Here is a 16720-nt window from a genome sequence, read left to right on the forward strand (position 1 = left end):
TTTTAAATTAATGTATAATAGGTAGTCCCTTGGGGTTAAAGATGTGGTTTTATGGGCTTTGATCTGGCTAATGAGGCCAAAGTGGGAATAGGAGTTTCTTCCAAAGCTAGTGCAGGAGGTAACTGATAGGGTCAATGGGTGGGTAGTCTGTAAAATGGTCCATTCTTTCTGCTGCTTATCAGATCAGATCAGATTCAGTTTATTGTCATTTAGAAACCACAAATGCAATGCAGTTAAAAAATGAGACAACGTTCCTCCAGAATGATATCACAAAAGCACAGGACAAAACAGACTACACCAGAAAATCCACGTTACATTTGGCAATTCCCAATCCAGAGTCCGGAAAGGTTGCTGCGTTTTAATATCACACTACCATCTTAGTGCGTTTCCCGGAAAGGAGCTCCAAATCCACCAGACAAAACAAGACCAAAAACTAAAGCTACAAGACCTGCACAAAACCACATAGTTACAACAGTGCAAACAATAGCATAATTGATAAAAAACAGACCATGGGCACAGTAAAAATAGTCCAAAGATGTTAAAAGACTATAAGTTTGAAATAAACCACCACACAGTTTCCACAAGTCCTCAGGATCCCCGATTGACTTGTCATCCCACACCGGCGGCAGAAGGAAATACCCCCGCTATGGACTTCCACGGCGCCACCCGACTCAGACGTAGCGCACAATGAAAGCTCCGTCAAACCCAGCCTTGCAGACACAGCACACAGTGAAAGTGTCCCGACCGCAGTGGACTCTGAGTCTGTCGAACCTCCGAGCCTCTGACCATCCCCTCCAGCACAGCTTCTCCGAGCACCATCCTCTGGCAAGCGTATTAAGACCTCCATATGTGAGCGTATGTGAGGCCTCCATGTGTTCCAGATCCATGAGGTTTCTCCATAACATCACAATTATCCTTTTCCATTTTGAGTGGTCATAGATCAGAGATTACCAGAAGTCAGAGGAAATGCTGTTCTTTTTAAGGAGGCATTTCCATTTTCAACTTGTGGTCCTCTTCCAGGAAAGAAGATGCAGTAGAGTCTCTGATTTGGTAGTCCGGACATAAAAATAACATGACCTGCCTAAGCTGACCGATTGAATGTAACTAGAAAATCCAAGAACTCGGGGGGATGTCACGTGATGATGTAGGATCGAGACGTGGAAATCCAGCTCTCCCGTAAAAAAACCAGTAAAATAAGGTTTATGTGAAGAAAAGTTAGTAAATACTTTTTTAAAAATTACTTATAAACTACTCAGGAATGTCTTAAGATATGTCTCCTAAACAGAAGCAGAAGAAAACTACTACTTTGAAGACAACACAAGATGGAAAAGAATCAAGGCCGGCCGCCATAAAAGAGCCTTGGGCTCAAGTGCATTTTACCTCCGGCGATACAGAACAGGAAACTGCGGCAACATCAACCGTTTCCAAAAAAAAAGAGCAACAGGAATTGAGCATGCGTGAAGGAAGGGGTATGCGCAAACACGAGCAACCCAAACTACAAATCCCAGCTACGATCGGAACTGAAAGTGAAAGTGAATATGAGGTGGAATCACATTCTCTGGATAAATCAGACGAAGATGAAGAGACAAATAAAGAAGAGCAACAGGAAGAGGTTGGAGGTGATATTGGAAACATAAAAAAAACTTTGGTGCAAATAATGCATGAATTAAAAGCATTAAAAGTAATACAAAAGATATTAAAAATATGAAGATTATGTTTGATAAAATGATGAAAAGACAGGATAAAATGGACAAGAAAATTAAAAACTTGGCAGAAACAATGGAAGACACCATTGATAGAGTGAATAAAATGGAAGATAATATTTCTGCCTGGACATCAGAAAGAAAATGGTTGTTGGAAAAAGTGGATATACTTGAAAATTTTAGCAGACAAAATAATATTAAGATTGTTGGACTTACAGAAGGTATAGAGGGAGAGGATTCAATAATTTTTTTTCAAAAATGGATTCCGGAAATTTTGGAAATGGAAGAAGGAACCCAGTTAATTGAAATTGAAAGGGCTCACAGAGCCTTAAGACCAAGACCTCAAGTTGATCAAAACCCACGATCAATCTTGATAAAATGCTTAAGATATCAAGATAAAGAAAAGATCCTGAAGGTGGCTGCCCAGCGTGCCAGAAAGAGAAACAGGCCATTGACGATAGAAGGGAAAACAGTTCTTTTCTATCCTGATATAAGTTATGACCTTTTAGATAGATAGATAGATAGATAGATAGATACTTTATTCATCCCCATGGGGAAATTCAACTTTTTTCCAATGTCCCATACACTTGTTGTAGCAAAACTAATTACATTCAATACTTAACTCAGTAAAAAATATGATATGCATCTAAATCACTATCTCATAAAGCATTAATAATAGCTTTTAAAAAGTTCTTAAGTCCTGGCGGTAGAATTGTAAAGCCTAATGGCATAGGGGAGTATTGACCTCTTCATCCTGTCTGAGGAGCATTGTATCGATAGTAACCTGTCGCTGAAACTGCTTCTCTGTCTCTGGATGGTGCTATGTAGAGGATGTTCAGAGTTATCCATAATTGACTGTAGCCTACTCAGCGCCCTTCGCTCAGCTACCAATGTTAAACTCTCCAGTTTTTCTTTTCTTTTTCTCTTCTTTTGAAGAGAAAGAAGGAATTTAACCCAGTGATGAAGGTTTTATGGGAAAAGGGTTATAAATTTATATTGTGCCATCCGGCAACCCTGATAATTTTTTTGGATGACGGAAAAAGAAGATTTTTTACTGATTATTGGGATGCGGAAGAATTTGCACAAGAACTCCCAAATATTCACTAACCACAGTCAAAGATTTAAAAGCGAAACTGATTAAAGATGAAGACAGGGACAGTGAATGGAGTTGATGGATGTCAAGGACAGAAGAATATTTAAATATATTCTTAATTATATGATACAGGGGGAGAAAGGTAAAAATTTGAGAAATATTAATCGAGAATAGTGATATTATTTTTTCTTCTTTTATATATACTTTTTTATGTCACGGGGCAGCTGGGGGAACTTTGGATCGATTGCTACGGGATTCACATGTGTACAACGGAGGGGGGTAATGTGTTTTTTTTTAAATTCACAACATTAGTAGGGGGGTATTTTGTTATTTTTTTCTTTATAATCTATTTTTCTTTTATTTTTCTTTCTTTGCCTGGACAATCGGGGGGGGACACACATAGCAACATGAAGAATTTTAAAAAGATTCCCCAAGGTACTAAGAAAGTTGAAAGGTTAGTTGAAAGGCCCAGCCCCCCTGGATCACAGCTTAGAATCAGCGAAGGAGAAGTATGTCGACTGTTCCAGCGACTTAAGACCCGAAAATCTCCAGGCCCAGATGGGGTCTCCCCCTCCTGTCTACGAGCCTGGGCTGATCAGCTGGCTCCCATCTTCACTCAGCTCTTTAACAGGTCTCTGGAGCTGAGTGAGGTTCCGACTTGCTTCAAGCGCTCTACCATCATCCCGGTCCCCAAGAAACCCACCATCACAGGATTGAACGACTACAGACATGTCGCACTGACATCTGTAGTCATGAAATCCTTTGAACGCTTGGTGTTGAACCACCTGAAGACCCTCACCAGCAGCCTGCTGGATCCCCTGCAGTTTGCCTACCGGGCAAATAGGTCAGTAGACGATGCAGTCAACCTGGGACTGCACTATATCCTGCAACATCTGGATCGTCCTGGGACCTATGCTCGGATGCTGTTTGTGGATTTCAGTTCGGCGTTTAACACCATCGTCCCTCATACCCTCTGCTCCAAATTGTCTCACCTTACTGTGCCACCTGACCTCTGCGATTGGATTTACAGCTTCCTGACCAACAGAAGTCAGCAGGTAAGGATGGGACAGGTCACCTCGGATATTCGAATCACCAACACCGGCGCCCCCCAGGGGTGTGTCCTCTCTCCACTGCTGTTCTCCCTCTACACCAATGACTGCACCTCCTCCAACCCCTATGTGAAGCTTTTGAAGTTTGCAGATGACACTACCATCATTGGACTCATCCAGAATAGTGATGAGTCTGCATATTGACAGCAGGTGGACCAACTGGTGCTCTGGTGCAGTCGGAACAATCTGGAGCTGAACACGCTCAAGACAAAGGAGATGATAGTGGATTTCAGGAGACATCCCCCCGCTATGTCTTCCCTCACAGTCCTCAGCAGCCCTGTGTCCACCGTGGAGAACTTCAGGTTCCTGGGAACCACCATCTCTCAGGATCTGAAGTGGGAGCAGAACATCAGCTCCATCCTGAAGAAGGCCCAGCAGCGGATGTATTTCCTGCGGCTCTTGAGGAAATACGGTCTGCCTCAGGAATTGCTGCTGCAATTCTACACTGCAGTCATTGAGTCTGTCCTGTGCACCTCCATCATTGTGTGGTTTGGAGCCGCCACCAAGCAGGATAGAACCAGACTACAGCGCACAGTGAGGACTGCCGAGCGCATTATTGGAGCCTCCCTGCCCTCTATTGTGGACCTGTACTCTTCCAGGTTGAAGAAGAGGGTGGGGAACATCATAAAGGACTCCTCCCATCCTGCGCATGGACTGTTTGATCTGTTTCCGTCTGGTAGGCGCTTCAGATCCCTCCAGACTAAGACTAATAGGCACTGGAGAAGTTTTTTCCCTACTGCGGTCACTTTGCTGAACAGTTAACTGCCGGTTAACTGTCAGCTAACTATTACTTGGATTGCACTACCTGTATGTACAATTTATATTTTCATTTATATTTATCATTATTATTGTTATGAGCAGAGAGACAACATCTGCCGGAAGTAAATTCCTTGTATGTGCATAGGTACTTGGCGATTAAAGTCTGATTCTGATTCTGATTATTATAGATTGGAGTAACGCTGTTAAAAATAATGACTAATTTACTGAATTTTTAAAGTTTTAATGTTAATGGGCTTAATGAACCGGTGAAAAGAAAAAGAATTTTAACATACATTAAGAAAATGAAAATAGATATAGCTTTTTTACAAGAAACACACTTAACAGAGATAGAACATCAGAAATTAAAGAGAGATTGGGTCGGAAATGTTATTGCAGCTTCATTTAATTCAAAGGCAAGGGGAGTTACAATTTTGGTTAATAAAACTTTACCAATTAAGATACAAAATGTATTAATTGATTCTGCGGGGAGATATGTAATTATACGTTGTCAATTTTTTTCAGAACTATGGACTCTTATGAATATTTATGCACCAAATAAAAATGATGTAAAATTTATACAAGAGGCCTTTTTGAATTTGGCTGACGCACATGACAAAATATTAATCGGTGGAGATTTTAATTTTTGTCTAGACCCAGTTTTAGATAGATCAACAAAGATTGTTACAAAATCAAAAGTAGCAAAATTAACTTTATCATTGATGAAAGATTTAAATTTGATTGATGTATGGAGAAGAATTAATCCAAAAGAAAGAGATTACTCATTTTATTCAAATAGACATAAAACTTATTCAAGGATAGATTTTTCCCCATTATCAATGAATATTCAAGACAGAGTGAAAAATATGGAATATAAAGCAAGAATATTGTCAGATCATTCCCCCTTAACAATGACAATGATAATGATGGATAAAGAGGAATCGATTTACAGATGGAGATTTAATTCAATATTATTAAAATGTGAAGATTTTTGTGATTTTATGAAAAAACAGATTCAGTTTTTTTTAGATACAGATTTACATTCAGTTGATGATAAATTTATAGTATGGGAAGCAATGAAGGCATATTTGAGAGGCCAGATAATAAGTTATACTTCTAAAATTAAGAAGGAATATATGGCAGAAATAGATCAATTGGAAAAAGAGGTTAAAAAATTAGAAAAAGAATCTCAAAGGTATATGACAGAAGAAAAACGAAGACAACTTGTTAAAAGAAGTTACAATATAATACACTTCAGACATACCAAACAGAAAAAGCAATTATGAGAACTAAACAGAGATATTACGAACTAGGTGAAAGATCACACAAGGTTCTTGCTTGGCAGTTAAAAACAGACCAGATTTCCAAAACGATAAATGCAATTAGAATAAGTGTAAATAAAATTACTTATAAACCTTTAGAAATTAATGAAATTTTTAAGAATTTTTATTCTGAACTGTATCAATCAGAATCACAAAATGATAATGTTGAGATAGAAAGGTTTTTTTTATCACAAATAACTCTTCCAAAATTGAATTCGGAAGAACAGAAGGGATCAGATATGCCTTTTACATTAAAAGAGGTTGAAGAAGCTCTAGGATCACTTCAGAGTAATAAATCCCCAGGAGAAGATGGTTTTCCACCTGAATTTTATAAAAAGTTTAAAGATTTACTAATTCCTCCTTTTATGGAGTTAATATACCAAGCGGAAAGAACGCATAAACTTCCAGAATCTATTTTAATAGTATTGCCAAAAAAAGATAGAGACCTTTTAAAGCCAACATCATATAGACCTATTTTTTTGTTGAATACTGACTATAAAATAATAGCAAAAATTTTATCTAATAGATTATCTAAATACTTATCAAAATTAATACATATGGATCAAACAGGATTTATCAAAAATAGACAATCGGCAGATAATGTAACTCGGTTACTTAGCATTATTCACTTGGCACAAAAGAGGGAGGAAATGAGTATGGCAGTTGCCTTAGATGCAGAAAAAGCATTTGATAGATTGGAATGGGATTTTTTTATTTAAAGTATTGGAAAAATATGGATTAGGAGTATCTTTTATAAAATGGATTAAACCCTTAAATACTAATCCCAAAGTTATAGTAGTGACAAATGGTCAAATTTCAACATCATTTCAGTTAACAATGACCTTGTTAACTGACAAGGTTGTCCATTATCACCTGCTTTATTTGTGTTGGCGATAGAACCATTAGCTGAACTAATTAGAACGGACCCAGATATTATGGGTTTCAGAGTTAACCAGGAGGAATATAAGATTAATTTATTTGCTGACGATATTTTGCTTTATTTAACAAACCCATTGTATTCGCTGTGTAAATTATCTTCTAGATTGGAAGAATATGGGAAAATATCAGGCTACAAAATAAATTGGGATAAAAGTGAAATTCTACCCCTTACTAAAGGAGATTATAGTCAATGTCGACTAATAACTCAATTTAGATGTCCGATAAATGGTATAAAATATTTAGGTATAAGAGTTGATAATGATATAAAGAATTTATATAAATTAAATTATTTACCATTATTGAAAAAAATTCAAGAAGATCTTGATAAATGGATGACGTTATCAATAACATTAGTAGGCAGAGCAAATGCTGTAAAAATGAATATATTCCCTAGATTACAATATTTATTCCAAACACTACCAATACAATTACCATAGAAGTTTTTTCAAGAGTTAAATAAATGTATGAGGAAGTTCCTTTTGAATGGTAAGATGTCAAGAATATAGTTGGAAAAATTGACATGGAAATTTGACCTAGGAGGGTTACAGTTACCAAATTTTAAGAATTATTATAAAGCAAATCAACTTAGATTTATTGCATCTTTTTTTGATGAAGATAAACCGGCATGGATTAGAATAGAACTAGACAAAATAGGAGAAAATATACCAGAAGATTTTATATATAAGTGGGAATCTAAATGGATACGGGAAAAGAAAGAATCTCCTATATTAAAACATTTGATTGATTTATGGAATAAGATAAATGTTGATGATGAGATAAAGAAAGCTTTATTAGCAAAGAGACCTTTAATTCAAAATAAACTTATTCCTTTTACAATGGATAATCAACTTTTATACAATTGGTTTCAAAAAGGGATTAGATATGTAGGAGATTGTTTTGAAGGAGGTATATTAATGTCTTTTGATCAATTAAAGTATAAATACAAAATATCAAACAACACTATTTTTTGTTATTTCCAATTAAGGGCTTATTTAAGAGATAAATTGGGTCAAACAATGTTATTGCCAAAACCTAATGAAATAGAAATTTTATTTCAAAAAGGAAAAATTAAAAAAAATATTTCTTGTATGTATAGTTTGATTCAAAAACAGGCAATTAAACAAGGAATTCATGTCAAGACAAAAATGGGAAACTGATTTGAATATTAAAATTGAAGAAACAAGTTGGTCAAGACTATGTCTTGACAGTATGACAAATACAACAAATGTCCAATTAAGATTAGTGCAATATAATTTTTTACATCAATTATATATTACACCACAAAAAATAAATAAATTAAACCCAAATTTATCTGATCAATGTTTCCGACGTAATCAAGAAATTGGTACTTTTTTACACTCTACTTGGTCTTGTTTTAAAATTCAACCTTTTTGGACAAATTTAAGAGTTTTATTGGAACACAACTGCCACATAATCCAATGTTATTTTTACTAGGCGATATTGAAGGGATAAAACCGAACTCCAAACTGAATAAATATCAGGAAGAATTCATAAAAATTGCATTGGCAGTAGCCAAAAAGGCTATTGCAGTTACTTGGAAATCGGATTCATATTTAAGTATAGATCATTGGAAGAATGAAATTTTCAGCTGCATTCCACTTGAAAAAATTACTTATAATTTAAGAGATAAATATTAAATATTTCTGAAAATTTGGCGCCCTTATTTACAAAAGATAGGATTAAATATATAGGTGCTTTGAAGATAAAATTATTGGTTATCTGGGAAATAAATAAATATATATACTAAAGTTATTATGAACTCCATGGAGCATGTGGGGATCTTCCAATATCCAGGCATTCTTACTTCCTTTCTTTTTTCTTCTCTTTTTTTTTTCTCTTTCTTTTTCTCTTTCTACAGGGATATGTTAGGGGGGAGGGGGGAAGGGTTGATAATTTGTTTTTCTTTCTGTAACCTATTTGAAAATTCAATAAAAAAATTTATTAAAATAAAAGAAAATCCAAGAACTCAATACCTAGTGATTCTATAGGTGTTGGCTTGGGAAAGGACAATGACATTGGTTTGCTAATTTTACAGAGACAGCATTGGTGGAATATTGATGCTGTTTAAATTTCAGTTACATCTAGGAGGATAGGGATCAAGGCTGCCTGGTAGACCATGTGTTTTGTAGCAGGCCTGATGTCTTCATCTTCAGATATCCATTTCTTCAGTTGTCCGAAGACTCTGCATTGAAGGCAGTTATGAATTTCATTATCAGTATCTGCCTTTCCCAAGAGGTAGCCTCTGAGATACGAGGAGTGGTCCGCATTTCTTGTCTTGAAATTTGGGGTAACAGAGGTGGGTTGGTAGATGATCTTTGTCTTATGGATGTCGAGTGTGAGGCCAGTCCGCAGTGAAAGTATCAACAGTGGCTAAGAGCTTGGCCTCCATGTGTATGGAAATTCTTGGATTTCCAGTAATATTCCGCCTCTTCAACTTTCCCCATCCCCTTTTCCCTCTCTCACCTTGTCTTGTTGCCTGCCCATCACCTCCCTCTGGTACGTCTCCCCACTTTTTTTTCTTCCATGGCCTTCTGTCCTCTCCTATTAGATTCTCCCTTCTTCAGCCCTGTATCTCTGTGTGGTGAACTACATATACCTGTCTGGACACCCCCCCCCCCTCCCCCCCACTGACTGCTCCTGTGGCTCCTCCCACAGACCCCAGTATAAAGGCGATTGGAGGCACAGCCCCTTCCTCAGTCTCCAGGATGTTGTGTGGTGGTCACTTGCTGCTTGTGCTTTCTTCCAGCCAATAAAGCCTATATCTCGCCTCACGTCTCCGAGAGTTATTGATGGTGCATCACTCTGTCACCAATTTCCCATCTCCTTACTTCACCCCTCCCACTCCTGATTTCACCTTTCATCTTGTGTTTCTCCCTCCCCTGCCCCCACCTTTTAAATCTACTCCTCATCTTTTGTTTTTCAGTCCTGCTGAAGGGACTCAGCCCAAAATGTCGGCTGTGGTCTTTTCCTAGATGCTTCCTGGCCTGCTGAGATCATCCAGCATTTTGTGCATGGAACCTGAAACTACCATTATTTGTCACTGCATTGATGTTATTATTGGAATGATCTGCCATGTTATATATAAAAAGTTACAATGTATAATCAAAAAAGCATGCCGGATGTTCATAATAATTGTTCAAATGACAAGATTGTATTTTGTGACTCCAAACTTATCATGTGCTGACTTGAAACTACTTCCGCTGCTCCACGGCAATTAAAAATGAGTAATGAAGGTCAGTGTTGCTTACCTCTTGTGAGTGAACAAATAAAAATCCATTTTAAGACCTAAAATCCACTATTCATGTGGGGAGAGAGTTCCAGATCATAATCAGATTCTGTATAAAAATGTTTATCTTCCACATTGCCCGGTTTCTTTCATCCATCAATCAAGTAATCCACTAATTGCCTGATTTATCCATTCTAAACCTATCATGACACAGTTTGTCTCTATCAGATCTCCTCTTACTCTTTCAGGTTGCAAGAACAGCAGCTTTTCCAGTGTAGCCTTACTGTCCTAAACCGTGCGACAAGTTGCACCTCCTAACATACGTTCTTCATTCCTCATATCTTAACACCAAAATTATCTACTGGCTAACTCTGTGGTGTTACATAGGCAGAGGCACTTAGGTATTGCAACAACATCTGTTTTCACAGCAGTGGGTAAATTAGCAATATTTTTATTTTGCTGCGCTGTTGCCTCATTTGTAAAAGGAGAGTGATAGTAAAGGGAAAAAATCAGGGTAGCAGCAGAATGACTTTTATTGCTCAGCAGGTTTTGCTACGGTTACAGCATAAATCCTTGCATTCTCCTGCTCCAGTGCATCCTTCCTGGCTCTGCACTTGTCTGCAATTCAACAGAACTGGCAACTCACATCAATGGAAGGCAAGGACGTTTGATTAATTTGGAAAGATTAGACAAATTCTGTGACTGAAGTCCGCTGATTTCTGAGGGCAGAGGACCTAAAGTCATTCTATGGATGCACTGAATGTTTGCCAAAAATAAAATAAGTCTGTTAATTTGTCTGCAAAAGCACTGGCATCAGAGCCAATGAAAGGTAATTTATCTTCCATTTGCAGTTACACACATTTTGGAAGACAGAAGGTTAGCAATGAGAGCCAGAGATAGCATCTAAACTTACCAGACACCATTTTATACCAGCTGCCTACTTGCTGAATAAATGTTTTCAAAACACTAAAACCTAATTACTGTAAAATAAAAATTTAACTATATCTGCAATGGCTGCAATAGGAGATACTCTAATATATAAATATTATACTTAAACATAAATATTTACAATCAGATTATCCATGACCAAAGCTAGTGTTCGAAAGCCAATCAATGGGATTGCTGGAGAGTTGAAATTTTTTTTTAAAATTGTTACATTGCTAATGATATCTGTGTTGGGCTGCCTCAAAGTCTTCAAAACCAAAGGTTCACAGCAAGAGAATTCTTCATATTCCTCTGTACATGATCTGGGCAAAGATATAAATCATTAGACAGTCAAACTATTGGTTTACTTGGCTGCTTCCAGTGCCAACTCACTGGTGTTCAAAATCTTTTCTGTAGTGCTGCAGCAGCATGTGTAATTATGCCCAATTATGTTCTATAGATCTGAATTTGTCAGGAAGTCCAATCAAATAATTTTCAAACTGATTGGCAAATCTCCACTGCATTTCCTCTGTACAGCAAATGCAATGAGCTGAGAATGCTTGGCAGTTTGTTTGCCGCCTTTAAATAGTCAAATCTAAATGAAAATGTAGCAACAGAAAGTCAGAAAATATTTGGCTTACTAAATTTATGCTCAGCAGCTGTAGTGTGTGGCTCTATTGAAGATTGCTTGCCAGATTAAAAGCTGCTCCGCTATAGGGAATCTAGCACAGGTCGTAGAAGCAGGGGGCAATGGCACTGTCAAGAGAAAGGGAAGAAGGGTGCACACTTTGGTGAGATCAACCCAAGAGAACCTCAGGGGACTGAAAACAGACATCAAATGCCTAATACGTATGGGAAGAAATTGGAAAGAAATAATAATATCCAAAGGTATTATCTTCAATTAACTTGGTAGCTAGATCAGCAGCAGAAATGCTTTTAATTAAATACAGCAAAGGGATAGACTGCGTTATGAAGGTAGTATTTGACATAAGAATGTAGAATTTTAAGGTGCATCACAAACAGGAGGAAATCTGCAGAGGCTGGAAATCCGAACAACACACACAAAGTGCTGGGGGAACTCAGTAGATAGATAGATAGATAGATACTTTATTCATCCCCATGGGGAAATTCAATTTTTTTTCCAATGTCCCATACACTTGTTGTAGCAAAACTAATTACATACAATACTTAACTCAGTAAAAAATATGATATGCATCTAAATCACTATCTCAAAAAGCATTAATAATAGCTTTTAAAAAGTTCTTAGGTCCTGGCGGTTGAATTGTAAAGTCTAATGGCATTGGGGAGTATTGACCTCTTCATCCTGTCTGAGGAGCATTGCATCGATAGTAACCTGTCGCTGAAACTGCTTCTCTGTCTCTGGATGGTGCTATGTAGAGGATGTTCAGAGTTTTCCATAATTGACTGTAGCCTGCTCAGCGCCCTTCGCTCAGCTACCGATGTTAAACTCTCCAGTACTTTGCCCACGACAGAGCCCGCCTTTACCAGCTTATTAAGACGTGAGGCGTCCCTCTTCTTAATGCTTCCTCCCCAACACGCCACCACAAAGAAGAGGGCACTCTCCACAACTGACCTATAAAACATCTTCAGCATCTCACTACAGACATTGAATGACGCCAACCTTCTCAGGAAGTACAGTCGACTCTGTGCCTTCCTGCACAAGGCATCTGTGTTGGCAGTCCAGTCTAGCTTCTCGTCTAACTGTACTCCCAGATACTTGTAGGTCTTAACCTGCTCCACACATTCTCCATTAATAATCACTGGCTCCATATGAGACCTAGATCTCCTAAAGTCCACCACCATCTCCTTGGTCTTGGTGATATTGAGACGCAGGTAGTTTGAGTTGCACCATATCACAAAGTCCTGTATCAGTTTCCTATACTTCTCCTCCTGTCCATTCCTGACACACCCCACAGTAGGGCAGGCAGCATCTATGGAAAAGAGTTTCGTTCTGAGACCCTTCATCAGGACTAGAGAAAAGAAGGTGATTGGAGGAAAGTATGGAAGTAAGTTTATTAACACAGAGTGGGAGGGGTGAGGGGTGCGGAATGCCCTGCTAGTAGAGGCAGATACATTGGGAACATTTAAGGACCTTTTAGATAGGTACATGAATGATAGAAAAATGGAGGTTTATGTAGGATGGAAGAGTTAGGTTGATCTTAGAGTAGGTTATATGATTAGAACAACATTGTGACTTGAAGGGCCTGTACTGCATTGTGGTGTTCTGTGTTCTAAAATAACTGACCAAGGTTTATATCCAATGATCCTTTGAAGAACCAAGGAAATTTTTAAATGAACTTTTAAAACCAAATTTGAAATGAACAAGAATGCTGATGGATTATCACCATGAAAAGCAAAACATGTTTGCTTTACATTAACTCAAGGGAGGAAATAGAGTGATTAAGCCACTTTGATTGTTTGAATTTAACTGTCTATTTTCTTCACAGTGTAACTGTGGTCAAGCTGTTAATAAGGTTAGTATGTCAGCACATACACTCAGTGACACTTTATTAGGTACAAGTGTATACCTGCTTGTTCATGCAAATATCTATCAGCAACTCAAAGTACAGAAGCATACTGACATGGGTTAACAGGTTCAGTTGTTGTTCAGACTAAACATCAGAATGGGGACGAAATGCGATCTAATTGACTTTGACCATGGACTGATTGTTGGATGCCAGATGGGGTGGTCTGAGTAGCTGAGAAACTGCTAATCCCCTGGGATTTTCACACACAGTAGTCTCTAGAGTTTTCAGAGAATGATGCAAAAAAACAAAAAAAAATCCAGTGAGTGGCAGTTCTGTGAGTAAAAATGCCTTCTTATTAAGAGAGGTGATACAAAAGCCAATGTTTTATAACAGAATGAGAATCAAGATCAGAATTAGATTTAATATCACTGGCATTATGTTGTGAAATTCCATGTCTTGCACTAGTGGTAAATAGCAATACATAATATAAAAACTATAAATAACAATAAGAAATCTACATATATATTAAATTAGATTAGTAGTGCAAAAAGAGAGCAAAAAATTTAAGAAGTAGGTGGTGTACATGGGTTCATTTGTCCATTCAGAAATCTAATGCCAGAGGGGAAAAAGCTGTTCCTGAAACATTGAGTGTGTGTCATCAGATTATTCTACCTCCTCTTTCATGGTAACAATGAGGGGAAGGCATGTCACGGATGATGGGCGTCCTTGACGATGGATCCACCTTCTGAGACATTGCCTTTTGGAAGTGACCTTGATGCTCGAGAGGTTAGTGCCCATGATGGAGCTGGCTGAGTTTACAAATTTCTGCAGCTTTTCCAATCCTGTGAAGTGGCCCTTCTATACCAGATGGCGATGCAACCAGGTAGAATGCTCTTCATGGTATATCTGTAGAAATTTGTGAGAGTCTTTGGTGACATATCAAGTCTCCTGCAAATCCTAATGAAGGAGAGCTGCGGTGATGTATCTATAAGTTGGGTCCAGGATAGATCACCTGAGACAAGGTCGAGTGGAGAGCCAGTGAGACTGCATCTGCTGTAGAGCTGTTGGTGTAAGAGGCAAATGGCAGTGGATCTAGATCCTTGCTTAGGCAGGAGTTGGTTCTGGCCATGACTAAACTCTCAGAGCACTTCATCGCAGTAGATGTGAGTACAATTGGGTGATAGTCATTGAGACAGCTCACCTGCTCTTCTTGGACATTGGCATGATTGTTGCCCTTTGGAAGCAGTTGGGAAGCTCTGACCGCAGCAGTGAAAGATTGTAGACGTCCTTGGTTGGCATAAATTTTCTGACGTTGGTGTCTGAGACACAGATGGTTGCAATATGCTGCAGGGAATTGCACAGGTGTAGCTTCATTCTCCCTTTCAAAGTGTGCATAAAAGGTGTTGATATCTTCTGGGAGCGAAGCATCACAGCCATTTGTGATGTTAGGTTTTTCCTTGGAGGAAGTAACGGCCCAGAAACCCAACCAGAGCTGACATACATGTGATTCTGTCTCTAACTTCAATCAAAGATTTTTTTCACTCTTAAAATAGCTTTCCTTAAGTTGTACTTACACGTGCAGGTGATCGGACTTTCCAAGGTGTGGACATGGGATGGCATGGAAAGCTTTCTTCCATTGGTGATATGATATGTAGTTGTCCGGAGACTTCTTCAAACTGATCCAGTTGAAATCCCCCGCAATGATGAGGAAGACATCAGGTGTGCTGTTCAAGATGCTCAACTCCTCCATTCATCAGAGCTGGAACCAGGATAGATAATTCCCTTGGTAGATAAACTCACAACACTGAACCACTAGATGTTCCTAGTCAGGAGAGCGGAATTAGGACTGAACCGACATGTCTGTACATCATGTCGAGTTAATCATAAAGCATGCTCCACCTCCTCTGCCTTTGAAAGATCCAAATGTTCTGTCTTTGTGGTAGATGGTGAAATCCTCAGACTTCAGCACTGTGCCCAAGATAGCAGAGATGTTTCCTTGAAGCAAAGTACACAGCAGTCCCTGATGTCCTTCTGGTACTGCAATCTTGCTCTGTGGGCTTCAGTTTTATTGTTCGGAGACTGTATGTTTGCCAGCAGGATAGTGAGGTGTTTACAAAATTCATTATGGTTATATGTAAAAATATGTGACTTGCATATGTCACGATGTTACCATGTGTTATGCACGTGTCTCACTTAAAGTAAGCATATAGTTAGACTCCCGTTTTGGACTTCTGTGTCTTCCTTTGAATTAGTTTAATGTTTTGAAGCTACAGAAACAGTGGCAATGTGGTATTTTTAAAGCAAACCCAAGACAGCTATTGACCCATTGAAGTGCAGTGCGACATTCAAGTTTTCAGGAAAAGCACAGTGAGAAATGGTGAGTGAAAAAACAGTGCAGTTTTAAAAAAGAGCACTAATCTGCATGTTTACTGAAATGTGATAATGATGAGAGTGACACAGGACTGTGTAGCCTTGATATTTACATTGTGAAAACTAACAATAGACAAGCAAATTGGTTTACACCAGAAGTGAACGGGAAAAAAGTTAACTCCTATGGGAATGACTTTTGTGATAATGAAATACAACAAACAACAAGCCACATTGGGCTTACATGTAGTAAAAGCAGGAGGTCCAGCAAATACAACTTGATTGGAGATCCATCCAGAATTTGCATGCCACATCTTCTACAATGAAGTCAACAGAAAGCGAATTAAGAAAGGTACAGGATGGTGACACAATGATTTCCTTGCTGAACACTATAAACCATTGCCCAGCAGAGGTAAAAAAGCCGTTCGTGGAAAGCACATTGGACCAAGGAAGGAACATGCTGTTCAGAGGAAGCATGAAAGGGATGAAAGCAGTGGTCTGACTACAACAGTTCTTGTAGGTAATATATCTGAGAAAACATCTGATATATTAATCAATTACTTGTGAAAAGTGGCTTGGTTTTAAGCTGAAAGAAAGTTCAAGGAGCTTCCGGAAAGTTGCAAACATTTGGCTTTTCTGGGTATAAACAACAAGAATCTACTCTGCATGCATTGAGGTTATTGCAAGAACTTCAATTGGGAGACAAGAGACTGCTCGTAAAAGTAAATGCTAAGATGAATATCCAACTGGATGAATGGAAGGCCAAAAAGA

The sequence above is a fragment of the Hemitrygon akajei genome, chromosome 4 (genome assembly GCF_048418815.1).
Source record: "Hemitrygon akajei chromosome 4, sHemAka1.3, whole genome shotgun sequence".
Lineage (NCBI taxonomy): Eukaryota > Metazoa > Chordata > Chondrichthyes > Myliobatiformes > Dasyatidae > Hemitrygon > Hemitrygon akajei.